General features: G+C 41.1%; 1 protein-coding gene across 3 annotated transcripts in view; it reads left to right on the plus strand.

The window, feature by feature from the left end:
• Positions 1-13648, plus strand: part of AMOTL1 (angiomotin like 1) — a 186716-nt gene that overhangs the window by 106762 nt on the left and 66306 nt on the right. Inside the window, exon 1 of one of the 3 annotated variants that reach the window (XM_077298447.1) lies at positions 2917-3254. The exons of the other annotated variants lie outside the window; for them this stretch is intronic. The gene's annotated coding sequence lies outside the window, so the exon portion shown is untranslated. Of the gene's footprint in view, positions 1-2916; positions 3255-13648 lie in introns of those variants that run through there. 3 annotated transcript variants of the gene reach the window in all.

Here is a 13648-nt window from a genome sequence, read left to right on the forward strand (position 1 = left end):
GTCACACTTCCACAGATCTTATATTTATGACCCATCTTGAGTTCCTACACAGATGTCCTGGGACGTAGACATTATGATCATGAACTTGCTCATAGATGCAGGCGCCTCCATTTCTGAATAATGGGATGTGTCATATCTGATTTTTCCTTTACTCAGTCCCCTTTGGCAGTCACTTACTGCCAATAAGTAGATGGTGGGCACTGGGCATGTAGCAATACTGAACTAGACTACAATAAATGGATCTGTGTTGTAATGCTTGTAAATGGCATGTCTGATGTATGAATCACTGTCCTACATAATGCAGAGCGGACGATTATAACATGACCACCAGGCTCCAGATCTATGACTGTGGGCAGAATATCACAGCAAAAGTTTTACAGGACATTGTATCTGCAATAAGCTTGGAGCCACCAGAAGAATAGAACATTGGGAACAATTTGCGTACTAGTGCTTTTTGATTTTTTACTTGGCCACAAACTTTAGGAACCCACAAGTTTTTTGGATTATCTGATAATCAGAATTTTTGGATGTTGCGTGATATGACTTTGCAAGCTCTTCATGGCGTTGCCTTCGCGAATGAAAAAGGGCCCGTAACGGATATCACACTGGGCCTTCAGTTATGGTTACAAGCTTGAACAGAAAAGTCTTGGTTTTTTTTTCTCCTTTCCATTTCCTGTACCCTTGGTTAAATTTAACATCCCTTTTTTCTTTGCTGACATGCACTTCCTCTGAACTGATGACCCCTCCACAAGTTCTCATCCCCTGATATCCAAAGAGGATAGGACAAATCAAAACTTATCTCCTTTGTTCCAAGGGTCCCATAAGAACTGCATGGGCTCGATCCCATCCTAGCTCCTCCAGAATATTTTTTTCGAATTAAACAGTGTGTGCCGAGCCTCATTATCGGCATTGGTGGAGCCCAGTGATCAATTAGATATGACCCAACCTTTAAACCTGGTGGCCATACACATATGTTGGCTGAACTAGTCTATTCCAGTAGGAACGGATAAACATCTAATGTGTGTGATGACTTCCCGACCCTTCCTTACCGTAGAAATAATGGAAGAGAAGGATCAAGCAGCTGGATTTTAACAAGCCTAATCCTATATTTCTATGAGAGATAGGTTATCGCCAGAGGTGCCTGACAGCAGCTTAATCTCTCTTCTCATTGAAAGACATGGGAAGTTGAGTGAAGCCTTCAGATTTGAGGAGCTTCAGAAACATAGCTGTCAGCCTAACGAGTGATCAGACAACGGCTATCATTTCTGTATAACCAGCCGTAACCGGCCCCATACACAGTAGTCCAACGTCACGGTATCAGTAGGGTTGGCCAACTCTAGCCGGACAGATGTTGAAGGAGATAAGGATCTGGCATGTCCAATTTCTGGCTTTAGTTCTCTGATAGATAAGCGGAGGACTCAGAGAACATGTGAGAACTCGGGAGAGAGACAGGCAAGATAGCTGCTAGCCGAATAACCATCTGAACCTTGACTTGGCTTATAGCTATCTTTTATGTTTGTGACTCCTAACATTGAGCCATTTACATAGTTTACTTGGGCTATGTTGACCCAAACTAGAACCCTTCATATCTGTACAGAAGTTGACAATGTAGCCTTGCGTGGACATTTACATTGACTTCCCCCACCCTTGTATAGGACATGCTAGGACTTGCAGTTTCCAATAATCTAAAAGGACAGAGAAGACGGGCAGGGTCCACGCTTACTACGCTTTGGAATTATACTTCGTTCTTATGTTCTGCCCATAGTAATATAACGTTACTGAACTGTGAGGACATGACACAATCTATATTGTAAGCGATTAGATTACTGGAAATATACTATTTATTTTGGCTGGATAAACACCCAGACTTTTGTAGGTTTTTTGTGCAAGTTTTCATTGCTTTTTTTTTTTTTTGGGGGGGGGGGGGGCTGATTTTATTTTTATGAAATTCTACAGAGGAATATGTAACTTACTACATACTAAGGTCTCTGTTTTTGGAGTTAAAGCATGGATTTTAGGCATTTTTGTACCAAATTCATTATGGCTTTCGCACTATTTTTACAATGCTTTGCTTGACAATGTGTTTTTTTTATCCAGATGTGATTGCATAATTCATCATTTGCCAATTTTCCAAATGTCTCAAAATGTATACCGTATATAGAAGTACTCCGGCACCCTAATCAAGCACAAAATCTGTCTACTTTTGTGTTATGGACAGTTGAAGACAAATAACATGCAACATTATAAGCTTATTAAAAGGATCGTGTGACTTTTTACTCTGCTGTGTTCGGACAGTACGTTTTTGACGCTGCGTATATTTTCTGCATAAAAGATGAAGCGCCAGTAAAGTGGATGGGATTTATAGAAATGCCGCAATATGTTAAATGCTGTTGCATGTGCTCGAGTTTCATGTGTATATTTTCTCCATAGAATCGTATTAGATGCAAAAAATCTGCCGGTAAAAAACGCACAGGCCGCTGAAAGCGCTAAAACGTAAAGAATCTGCACATGACGTTTTGTCAAAGCCAAATACCTGGAAGTATTAGAAACAAAGCAGCTTTATGTATAACATGATATACCAAAAAGAGACATAGACCATAGTGTCAAAAACACAATAAAAAGACACACACACACATATATATAATATATATATATATATATATATATATATATATATATATATATATATATATATATATATATATATATATATATATATATATATATATATATATATATAAGAAAAAAAACAACTAAAAAGCCACGAAAAAAGATGCTTCAAGACAAAGACGCCAGCATGTCCTGGAGCAGAAATGCCACCAAACAATGGCTGGCCATCACTTTAACCTGTGTGAGTCTAGAATAAAACTCTGTGTGTTGGAGGATTGAAGATCATGTGACTGCATGAAAAAAAAGCGTGTAGAAAAAACTTGCAAGTGTAGATTGCATCTGCTGCACAAGAAAACTGTAGACTGCAGACATGGGCTGAGATTCTCTCCTCAAGCCTCTGACCATAATTAGTCAGTCCTGGAGCTGCATCCCGAGGTCCCTCCGTCCACAGTAGGTCGTCTAGTGCTTCAGTGAGGGCTTTCTATCTGTGTCCTGGAGATAGACGGAAGGAAGAGAGAGGCAGGAGGGGTACAGAGAAGGAGGACAGGATATGGCAAGCAGGCGGCACCTAATAAAGCGCTGAACTTGGGGTTTTATCGACATCTATCGCTCAGGATTTATCATCGAGGAAACATTCGACAGCTGTGAGTAGAATATCACAGGTCTAGAACGTTTTTGTGCGATTTGTTGGGTTCTAGTTCCGTCTTCACATGTGTTCTATTGTTACCAGGGTTCATTTTTACAGAAAACATCTGGACGGTCTTTAGCAGCAGAAAGAGGCAATGTTCAAGATTTAACCCTCCATATTACGGACAAAGACTTTCAGAGTGCGCTTCCCCTCTCCAAACATAATAACGCACAGTCCAGACCTAACCGTGTGTTCTGCAAAAATGAGTGGGCAAAAGACTAGTATCATATCGCAGAAAGCTGATGGGGCAACTAGTCAAGGCAACTTGCCTGAATTTTTTTTTCTCCTCTTAAGAAATGTTTCTTTTTTTTTAGAACTTGTTTAAAATGCATTTGCGGCATAAAGGGTAAAAAAAAAAAGTGATCAAGAGGGACACGTTCAAATAGGTAGTATCAATTTCGCACTGGGTGCCTTTACCAGCTGGTGACTCCAGATTTCCAAACTCCTGGTTGAGGTGTCAGGCATTTGAAGCCAAGCTAGTGATTGGAAGGGCAGAGATTTTTTTTGTCTTCCTAGACGAGCGTATAATCTGTCCGTCAGCAAAACAAGTAGGGTACGAAGAGCGCTGTGACCAATACACGTCAATGTGGTAGTTCTCTGAAACCTTTTTTTATACACAAATCAATGGGCCGCGTGAAAAAAAGAAATCGCAGCATGCTCTACTTTGATCCGTATTTTGGATCAATATAAGTCAATGGGTGCACAGAAAACGGATCACGTCCATTTTTACGGATCCAGTTACATAAAAAAACTGTACTTTGCCTTTTATTTATCAAAATGTTGATGTATAAATCAGTTGCCATGGTGGATGGCATGCGGGTGTAAAAAATGGACATACAGATGGTATACGGATAAAAAAACAGTGTATTCTTTTTTGGATGAAACGCTGACAATTTTGTTTGAAACTGGCATAACGGCTCATTCAGAAGTCAGTTTTTCCACCATAAAACCAGATTATAGTATATGTATATACCGGTAGTTCTTTTTGAATCCAGAAAAAAAACTATTTTAATTCATATTCCGTCTATATACCAGACGTTTGTGGGCTGTATCTCTATTTTTACTTCCGTATGGCATCTATTTTTATACATCAACACAAACCTTTTTACAAAATACAGTTTCCTATGTCAATAGTGGCAATGTATACGTAGAAAAAAACAGATCTACGCACCTGTATACTTGGATAGGTCTGTTTTTTAACGTTTATTATAGGTACGAGAAGCTTTGAAAACCACATGCTACATGGACTGAACTGATGAAAAATTGTACATATGCAGCAAAATAACCCAAAACCTAGATGTATAAATGAAGCCTCAAGAACGCTAATGTGGCTATATGTGAAGACCTACAGTAGGCAAATATGTTCCTAAGGGATTAAAAGGCATTATACACAGCAATAAAAATAATTGCAAGGCCTTGTGTCAAAACAGAGAAAATTTGGCCTTTTTCCCATAGCAACCATTTTACTGGTGCTGGTGTGAAAGTGAAAGCTGAACTATTCTGGGTTGTTATGGGCAATATGGATATTTTTTTTTCCTCAGAAACTGAGGGAATGAAGACAATAATGTCTAGAGTTTTACTCCTGAGTGTATGAAAGGTGTGAGAGGAACAAATATTTAGAGGAAGAGAAGTTCCTTTAGTAGTTTTGTGGTTTGGATTTCCTGTCTACAGCACATTTCGTTGTTTTTGTGGCTTGATTTATGATGGCGCATAATTTTTTTTTCCTGTCGTACGGTCTTGAGATTCAATAAACATCTTTGCTCTTTTAAGGCCGGATTCACGTGTCCATGAAAAAAGGCCAATACCCGGCCCAACCATTGATTCTCCTGACCTGAGCTAACTGCTTCATAAATGCTCCTGAGGTAGTTGGGTCAGATTAGGATTCCCGGCGGTCGGTTGGGTTTTTCGATATGAGCATGGTCCGTGTTTCACGGACGTGTAACAGTGGTCTAATTGATCTCTTTGTCTTGTTAGGTCATAATTATCCTAGGTACTTGCTGTATCGCCACAAGTGGCCATTCACCAGTCGTAAACCAAAAGTGTGTTCTTTCAGCCTTCGTGTGGCCTGATATTCACCAAAAGCAGAGCGCAGCGGTGACGTCACCGCTCTGCTGTTAGGGCCGGCACTCACAATGCAGGGAAGCGGACGCCGGGGGACGCAAATGTAAGTATGTACTGTTTGTTTTTTTTACATTTTACACTGGTAACCAGGGTAAACATCGGGTTACTAAGCGCGGCCCTGCGCTTAGCAACCCGATGTTTACCCTGGTTACCCGGGGACTTCGGCATCGTTGGTCGCTGGAGAGCTGTCTCTCTGATCAAAACAGAGACGCTGCAGCGATCGGCATCGTTGTCTGTATCGCTGCAGCGTCGCTTAGTGTGAAGGTACCTTAAGTCTAAACCGAGTCATACATTGTCAAGATTCTGCCCTAAACCCAAATTCAATCTGCAGCTGAAGATGTTCAGCCTCCAATTTCAAAAGCAGGTTGTTGGAAAAATCCAGCGCATAATTACCTAAGACCGGGTTTCTGCAGAGTATACGAGCTAAAAAAGGCATATGCTTTTTTTACCTGAGGATTTTTCCTCATCTAATTCAAGTCTATGGGGAAAATCTACAGATAAAACACGTATTTACTCCAAAGACATTGACATGTTTCGGAGTTCAAAACGCACCACAGGTCAGGTTACGCAGCTTAAAAAAAAATTCAGAATGGGCGTATGATTTCTAGAAATCCCATCCACTTTACTGTAACTAAGACACTGCATTTTTTTTGCTCAGCAAAACTACTCAGCGTCAAAAACTCACCAAATACTTATCATTGAAACTTAACCTAAGCCTATGTGCACATGATGTCTTTCTCAGACAGATTCCTGCATGAAAAAAGAAACATTTTAAAAAATCAAATGAAAGAATGAACATGATGCACAGCAATGTATGACTTTCTGGGCACATGTTCTGGGTTTTTTTGTCACTTCTTTTAACCACTTCAAAAGCAGGGAAGTGGTTAAAAGAATGAGCATGTCCATTCTTTGGGCTACTTGCTCCTTACTATTAAAAGTTTAAATAAAAAAAAAAGATGCCGGGGCTGCCACAAAACCAACTGAAAAGATGCTGATAAAGATGCTTAATGAAAAACGCGACCAGCATTTTCCTGAAGGGTTTTTCGAAAAACTTGATGGGTATAAAAACAAGACCTGTGCACATTCCCTTAAGGGTAGCTTCACTCAGAAATGTATTTATTTGGATTTTGTAGCTAACTCTGCTTCAAAATCCACATGAAAAACAATGGCTGATATAATGGGATCCTGTGTTGGCCATACAGTATATCCAGGGGCATATAGACAAGAGCTATCAAACATGGGTGACACCTATACTGGACCTGCTTTAAGGTCCAGAAGTAGCATGCAAATGATTAACCTCTTGTCAGACGTCGATCATTTGTTTGCTGCTCCGTTCATAACCCTCTTAGGGCAGTCTCACACGTCCAGATAATTCCGGTACCGGAAACAATCGGTACCGGAATTATCCGTGTCCGTGTGCCCCTACGTTTCTGGTGTACATCAGTGTGGCACACTTGCGGCACACGTGTGCCGCCCGTGTGCCCACTGGGTACCACACGCACCGTGCTGGGTACCACACGTACCAGCATCTGGTGCTGAAGCTGCGATTCATATCTTCTCTCCAGCAGCGTTTGCTGCAGAGAAGATATGAATAATAGTGTTTAAATGAAAGATCTATGTGTCCGCCGCCCCCCCACCCCCTGTGCGCCCCCCCCGCTGGTCAGAAAATACTCACCCGCTCCCTCGCTGCTTCCTGGTCTGGCCGCGGCTTCTAGTGTATGCGGTCACGTGGGGCCGCTCATTTACACTCATGAATAGGCGGCTCCACCCCTATTGGAGGTGGAGCCACATATTCATGAGTGTAATCGGCGGCCCCACGTGACCGCATACAGTAGAGAAGCTGCGGCCAGAGCAGGAAGCACCGACAGCCAACAAGGGAGCGGGTGAGTATTTTCTGAACAGCGGGGGGGCGCACAGGGGGTGGGGGGGCGGCGGACACATAGATCTTTCATTTAAACACTATTATTCATATCTTCTCTGCAGCAAACGCTGCTGGAGAGAAGATATGAATCGCAGCTTCAGCACCAGATGCTGGTACGTGTGGTACCCAGCACGGTGCGTGTGGTACCCAGTGAGCACACGGGCAGCACACGTGTGCCGCAAGTGTGCCACACTGATGTACACAAGAAACGTAGGGGCACACGGACACGGATAATTCCGGTACCGATTGTTTCCGGTACCGGAATTATCTGGACGTGTGAGACTGCCCTAACAAGCAGATGATCGAAATCTTACAAGATGCCGATCATGTATTCTGCATCTGAAAAGTGCTAAACTTCACAATTGGACACATCATAGATAATTAAGTGATCCTAGTGATCAAGCGGCTTTTGGAAAATCTCTAAAAAAAACTCCTGCAGAACATAGTCTGGGGCCATGTGCCCACATTGTGTTCTAGATGCTTCTTTTTATGCAGCAATTTTCAGAAAATACAGTAAAATAGCTTCGTCTTGCAGCTTTTTTTTAGAAAATCGCGTTACAAAAAACATCATGAAGGCACTCTGGGAACACTGCCTAGGGTTATGTTTACACAGGGTATTCTACATCGATTTTGTAGCTAACTCTGCTTCAAACTACACATGAAAAATCTGTCATATACTCTTTGAATAAGCTTCATATTGTTTAAAAAAGGGAAAACACTCCTAGTGCATATGGTGATTTTTTTTCTATAGTGAATAAGGGAGCAAAATGACAACACTTGAGGTACTTCTGTTTAAAAAAAAAACCCAGCTGCCCACCCATGCACAAAAAGCACGGAATAAATACACGCTAAAATATGAGTGGAAAAACTAAGTCTTTTTAAGCATAAAAAAAAATGTTAAAAACTCTGCGTAAACATACCCTAACTGAAGTAACGAATATTGGATCTTTAAAGTGCATAATAAGCAATATTTTAGATATTTTTGGGCAAGAGGAGTCTTTTATCATGTATTTTAAGCTTTTGAAATGAGAATCAGATACCTCCCAATGCAGATACTCAGTTTAAAATACAAAGAAATACCACGGGGAAACATTTACTTTCTATTTGTCTATTTGCAGGGATGTTTATTATATCTTCATTTGTGGCATAGAAAAGGATATCGGACAATGATTAGAATACTGTTAAAGCGACAGACGTGCAGTCTCCTCTGATTCCACCTTAAAGATGGCCAGACACGTTCAGCCTAAAGTCGATTAAAATGGATGCTTTCTAAAAAAACATTTTAGAACAATCATTTAATGACTGACGACAGTCCATCATCAGCTGAATAGCAGTAGTCCACTTTTAAAATTTTAGTCCAAAAACTTTTCCGTGAAGGCTCGTTCCTACGCAGAGCGTCCACCATTTCTACAGTGACACCTAAAGACCAATATGGACTAAATACACCTTGGTTATCTGCCACCCAAATGCTTCCTAGGCTGGCAGATACCTTGTTCAACTCCACAATACACATGTACGCTCACTTGTGCCAATTGTACATGTCTTCGGTATGGGCAGAGTGGAGTTAGCTGCTGTCTAAGGGGAAACAAAAAGACTGGGCATTTTAATTCAAGATGTCCAATCCTTCTGCCCCCTGACATCTCCTGCCGTTGGAAAGTTGGGAGGCCCTTGTAAAATTTAAGTGAATGGAGAGTTTGTATTTCCTTTGTTTTTCTTAAAAGGACATGTCCCCTTATTTTTTCAGACTTCTGCACTTTGCCATTGGCTTTCAGATCTGGTGAGTTACTGTCCATGGACCCAAAATGTAAATTTTTTTCTCCAACGAGCCACTAAGTTATCAATTTTGCCTTCTGACACAGTCTCCATCATGCTGGAAAAATTATTGTTCATCACCAAATTACTCATGGATGGTTGGGACAGGTTTCTCTTGGAGGATGTTTAGAGCTCATTCTTTATTCTTGGCAATGATCTTAGGCAAAATTGTGAGTGAGCCCCCTCCATGAATGAAAAGCCCTTGGCATGACACAAAATGATAACGCTCACCTTTTCTTCCCTTGACGCCAGTCTAGCCTCCCCCTCACTGTACAGGCACATGTACTGATGTCTGACTGCCGTCTTTCCTGACCAAGCTCTGCACAGGTGTTGATCCGATCATGTAGCTGAATCCTCTTTAAGAGACGGTCCTGGCACTTGCTGGACTTTGTTGAGTTCCCTAAATCTTTCTTCACTGAAATTGAACCTCTCTATTTGAAGTCCTTGATGATTCGATGACTTGGGGCAATGTTACAAACAGCAATGTCCTTGCCTATAAAGCCCTTTTGATGCAAAGCAATGATGACTGCACATGTATCCTTGGGGATATCCATGATTTACAAAAGAAGACAACACTTTCAAAAACCAGTCTTCTTTAAAGAAACCTGTCTGGTCTTATAATTCAATCAGAACGACAGAGTGACAGCTGCCTTGTCCTTGAGCTATCGAGATGATCAGTGAAATGATGTACGCAGGTCATTTTGTGGCAGGGCTGAAATCCTGTGAAAATTAAGTTTTTGTGAGTTACGTTGAGATTCATGGCAAGGAATGACTTCCCTTTCATAACTATCTAGAGTTACTACAGATAATCACTATAAAAACTGAATCTGCAAATTATGTGATAATCAAAATGTATTTCAGTCTCAAAACTTTTGGCCGTCACTGTTCACAGTCAGCACTTTGAAAGGATATGCCTTCTTTGACAAATATAAGGTCAACCAATTTTCCATATATTCCAGGAGGAATAAGTGAGGAACGGCGTACTGGAGAGAAGTTTTTTTTCTCTTTATAAGATATAGATTGGTTACCGAGCTCCGTATCCTAGATTTAGAACATTTGATTCATGCGCTGCATACTGACAAGTCCGCAGACGTATAACTGGCCTCCAGCCCAGACATATTTCATTTATATTAGGTCAGAACCTCACTAGATACATTTTCTGGTTGATGACTTTGAACAGAACTTCCCATCTTGTGAATTGATGGCATAACGCTAGCATATCATGCCATCAATTTATAATCGTCAGGGGTCTTACCTCTGAGACCACCACCAATCATGAGAACGATGGGGCTGCAGCACTAGTTCTGTATTGCGACCCCTTGTTTTTTCCTACAAAACTGTATAGAAAACTACAAGCAGCTGCAATCACTTAAATGGTGCGGCACTGCGATCTTCCTGCACAGTCGGGATAGGGAAAGATTGTAAAAGGGCCAAAACACTAAATAATCCTTAATTCCCAAGATCAGAGGTTGGATCCCCACTGATCATAAAGAAATATCCTATTTATGAGCTTTAAATGTTATAAAATATATGTGGAACTATGACTTTATAACAACCCTATGAAGTGCTTACAGAGGATTTACAAGAATGTAATATTGTTAGGGTAGGTCACCGGTATTTGATCTGTTGGTGTCTGCCCCCAATGTTAATACGGGGCTACAGTATCCAACATGGAGTTGCCTTCTTCGATGCTCATGGACTGTCCTATGTCGGTTACTACCATAAAGGTGCTGCAGTGCTCAATAACGCTGGGGCTGCATAGTGACCTGTGGTCATGTGTCACAAAACAGCAATTCTCAGACAAGCCACCAAAATGATCTGTGAACATGGCTGCAACTCGTTGTTGCATGACTGTTTTAGAAGTGCAATTTTTGTATGGACGTTTATGACAAATAAGTCACTCATGACTAGCGGCCAAAATTCAAACATATTTGGAAATATTTTCCACTCATGTCCCCGTGTAACCATATCCTAATCCTGAACATGGGGTCCTCACAAGTTGGAGACTCTACTGACCACATCGTTATAGCTTCTAACGTTGACGGTGTATCGACAGGTTCGAATGACAGAATAATGTGTATGGGGGCATCCGGCAGCTTATTGTTGGGAGAGATAAGGATATAGCATGTCCAATTTCATACTGCTGATTGTTTTGTTTTTTAAAGATAAGCCGCCGCCAGAGATGTCTGATGGTGGCTCTGTCATAGAGAACATGGAAGCGCTCAACCGAGCTCAGCTGTCCGCTAACTAAAATATATGGGAGGCTTTAGATTTCAACCTGCCTAACCTTCTGCTCCTTTGGGAGATCTGCGCCGCCATTGTGAGTTTTTCTTTCTATAGGAATAAGCAAGAATGCTGAGCTGATATGTGGGTTGCATGTTTACAGGCAGTTTTCACCGATGGCTGTCGATAGCTGTCTTGTGTCCATGGCCAACAAAAGGAATACACATTAGATAGCTGTCCGCCAAATGATTGTTCATTTGTCTTCCACCTCTTCTGGCTACCCGAACTGTGTGACTGAATATTACTTTCTTCTAAAAAGGGAGTTTGGAGAATGTCGCTGTTAGACACTTCTGTGTTTTTTCCCATTAGGTTTTATTTTTTCCTTACAGAAAATTTGCTGATTAACAGTTTAAGCAAAGTGGATGTGAATTCATGAAAACCCATTCTGACTTTGCACTAAAGACTCTATTCTGCATTTGTTAATGCTTTTTTTATAGGCTTCTATGAAGAGCCTGGAAAAAAAAGTCTTAAAATATGCAGTTGTGTTTTTAACTGAAGAATCACAGCATTTCTACACTGAAAAAAAAACACGGAAAAAAATGCATCAAATCTAAGATGCAGAAAATAAACCAAAAACAAACTAATCTAAGCAAATTGCTATTAAATTGCTATTAAATTTTAGCATTCAGACACCATATTTCCCTAGGTGGGATCATGGTCTTAACGTGGAATATACTTTACATAGCTATTGACCAAGTATTCATCATTTTCCACTGGGGACAGGGGAGTAAGCCTCTGGTAGCGGCGTATTATTATTATTATTATTATTATTTATTGTTATAGTGCCATTTATTCCATGGCGCTTTACATGTGAGGAGGGGTATACATAATAAAAACAAGGACAATAATCTTAAACAATACAAGTCATAACTGTTACAGGAGAGAGGACCCTGCCCGCGAAGGCTCACAATCTACAAGGGATGGGTGAGAATACAGTAGGCGAGGATAAAGCTGGTCATGCAGCGGTTTGGTTGATCGGTGGTTACTGCAGGTTGTAGGCTTGTCGGAAGAAGTGGGCGTATCTTAGAGAACCCAAGGATCGGGTGTTGAAGTTTAGCAAATCTGATCCGTCTTTAGATGTTCGGATCTGAGACAATCCCCGTTTTCAGCTCATCGCAAGATATTGCATGATTTTTTTCACTGCACTTTCCAAAAAGCAAAATTGAGAACCATTTTAGGAAGATACTTTATCACCCCAAATACCAGCAGACGCTTTTTTTTTCTATGACTAATTTTGTGCTACTGACGAGACTTTTTCTTAGACATTTTGGGTCTATGACCCTAAGGAGATCTCTGCAGATCATGAGAAAATATTTAGCCGGGTTTATATTTAGTATCCTGGGAGTTGCTGGAAACAAAACTTTCAGGCATTCGCGGCAGGGTAACGTCCTCCCTCCCCTGGCGCAAGGGTCCCCCCGGTTTAATACTTGGCGCTGGATGTTATCACGGCTCAGCAGAAGTGATACCTGCAGGAAACAGGAGATGAATGGAACATGTTTATGTTTAGTCCGGTGAAATGTTCAGGGCTCAGATTACATTCTGCCCGAGAAGTCACACAGCACAGGAAGTCTCTGTGGAAATGCAGTATGTTGTTCCAACCAGAAAGGCCCAGCGATAATGTAACACAGCACTGATTCAATCTGCTAGCTGGGCCTCTCCATGCACTGCCTCTTGTAGAAAGTGTGAATGGATTGCAACTTGAAATTTAAAGGGACAAAAACCTTAAAACGTACAAAAAAAATCCCATATTAGTCTACTAAATTCTTAAAACAAACAGTATGTCACAATATGACCATAGCTCCCAATCATCCCGGAGTTAGCAGGACTGTCCCGATTAGAAAGGTTAGTCCCGCTGTTACGGCACGTCAAGGCTTTGTCCTGATTTCCAATACTACTTCTCTTTGACGTCTTCATCCCTCTGAGGCTCCTCAGGGGAAGAGCTGGCATCTCTCTGTACATACTACATTAAATAAACAATTCTCTTCTTGTGATCTGGTCTCCTTGGGAATAGAACCCACAACCTCTATCTTTGCAGGCAGTAGCTAAAGCAATTTCCTGATGGAGATAGGAGGATCTTGTGTACTTGAAGCTTCGTTGCAGACAGTTAAATCACAGGCAGAAGATAGTGGTACATAGAGATACATCTGTACGTAGCAGTGTATTTCTATGTCCCTGTATTCTAGAGATGAAGAAAAAGTCAGATTTTCTTGTTC

Source organism: Ranitomeya variabilis, chromosome 3 (assembly GCF_051348905.1).
Source record: "Ranitomeya variabilis isolate aRanVar5 chromosome 3, aRanVar5.hap1, whole genome shotgun sequence".
Classification (NCBI taxonomy): Eukaryota; Metazoa; Chordata; class Amphibia; order Anura; family Dendrobatidae; genus Ranitomeya; species Ranitomeya variabilis.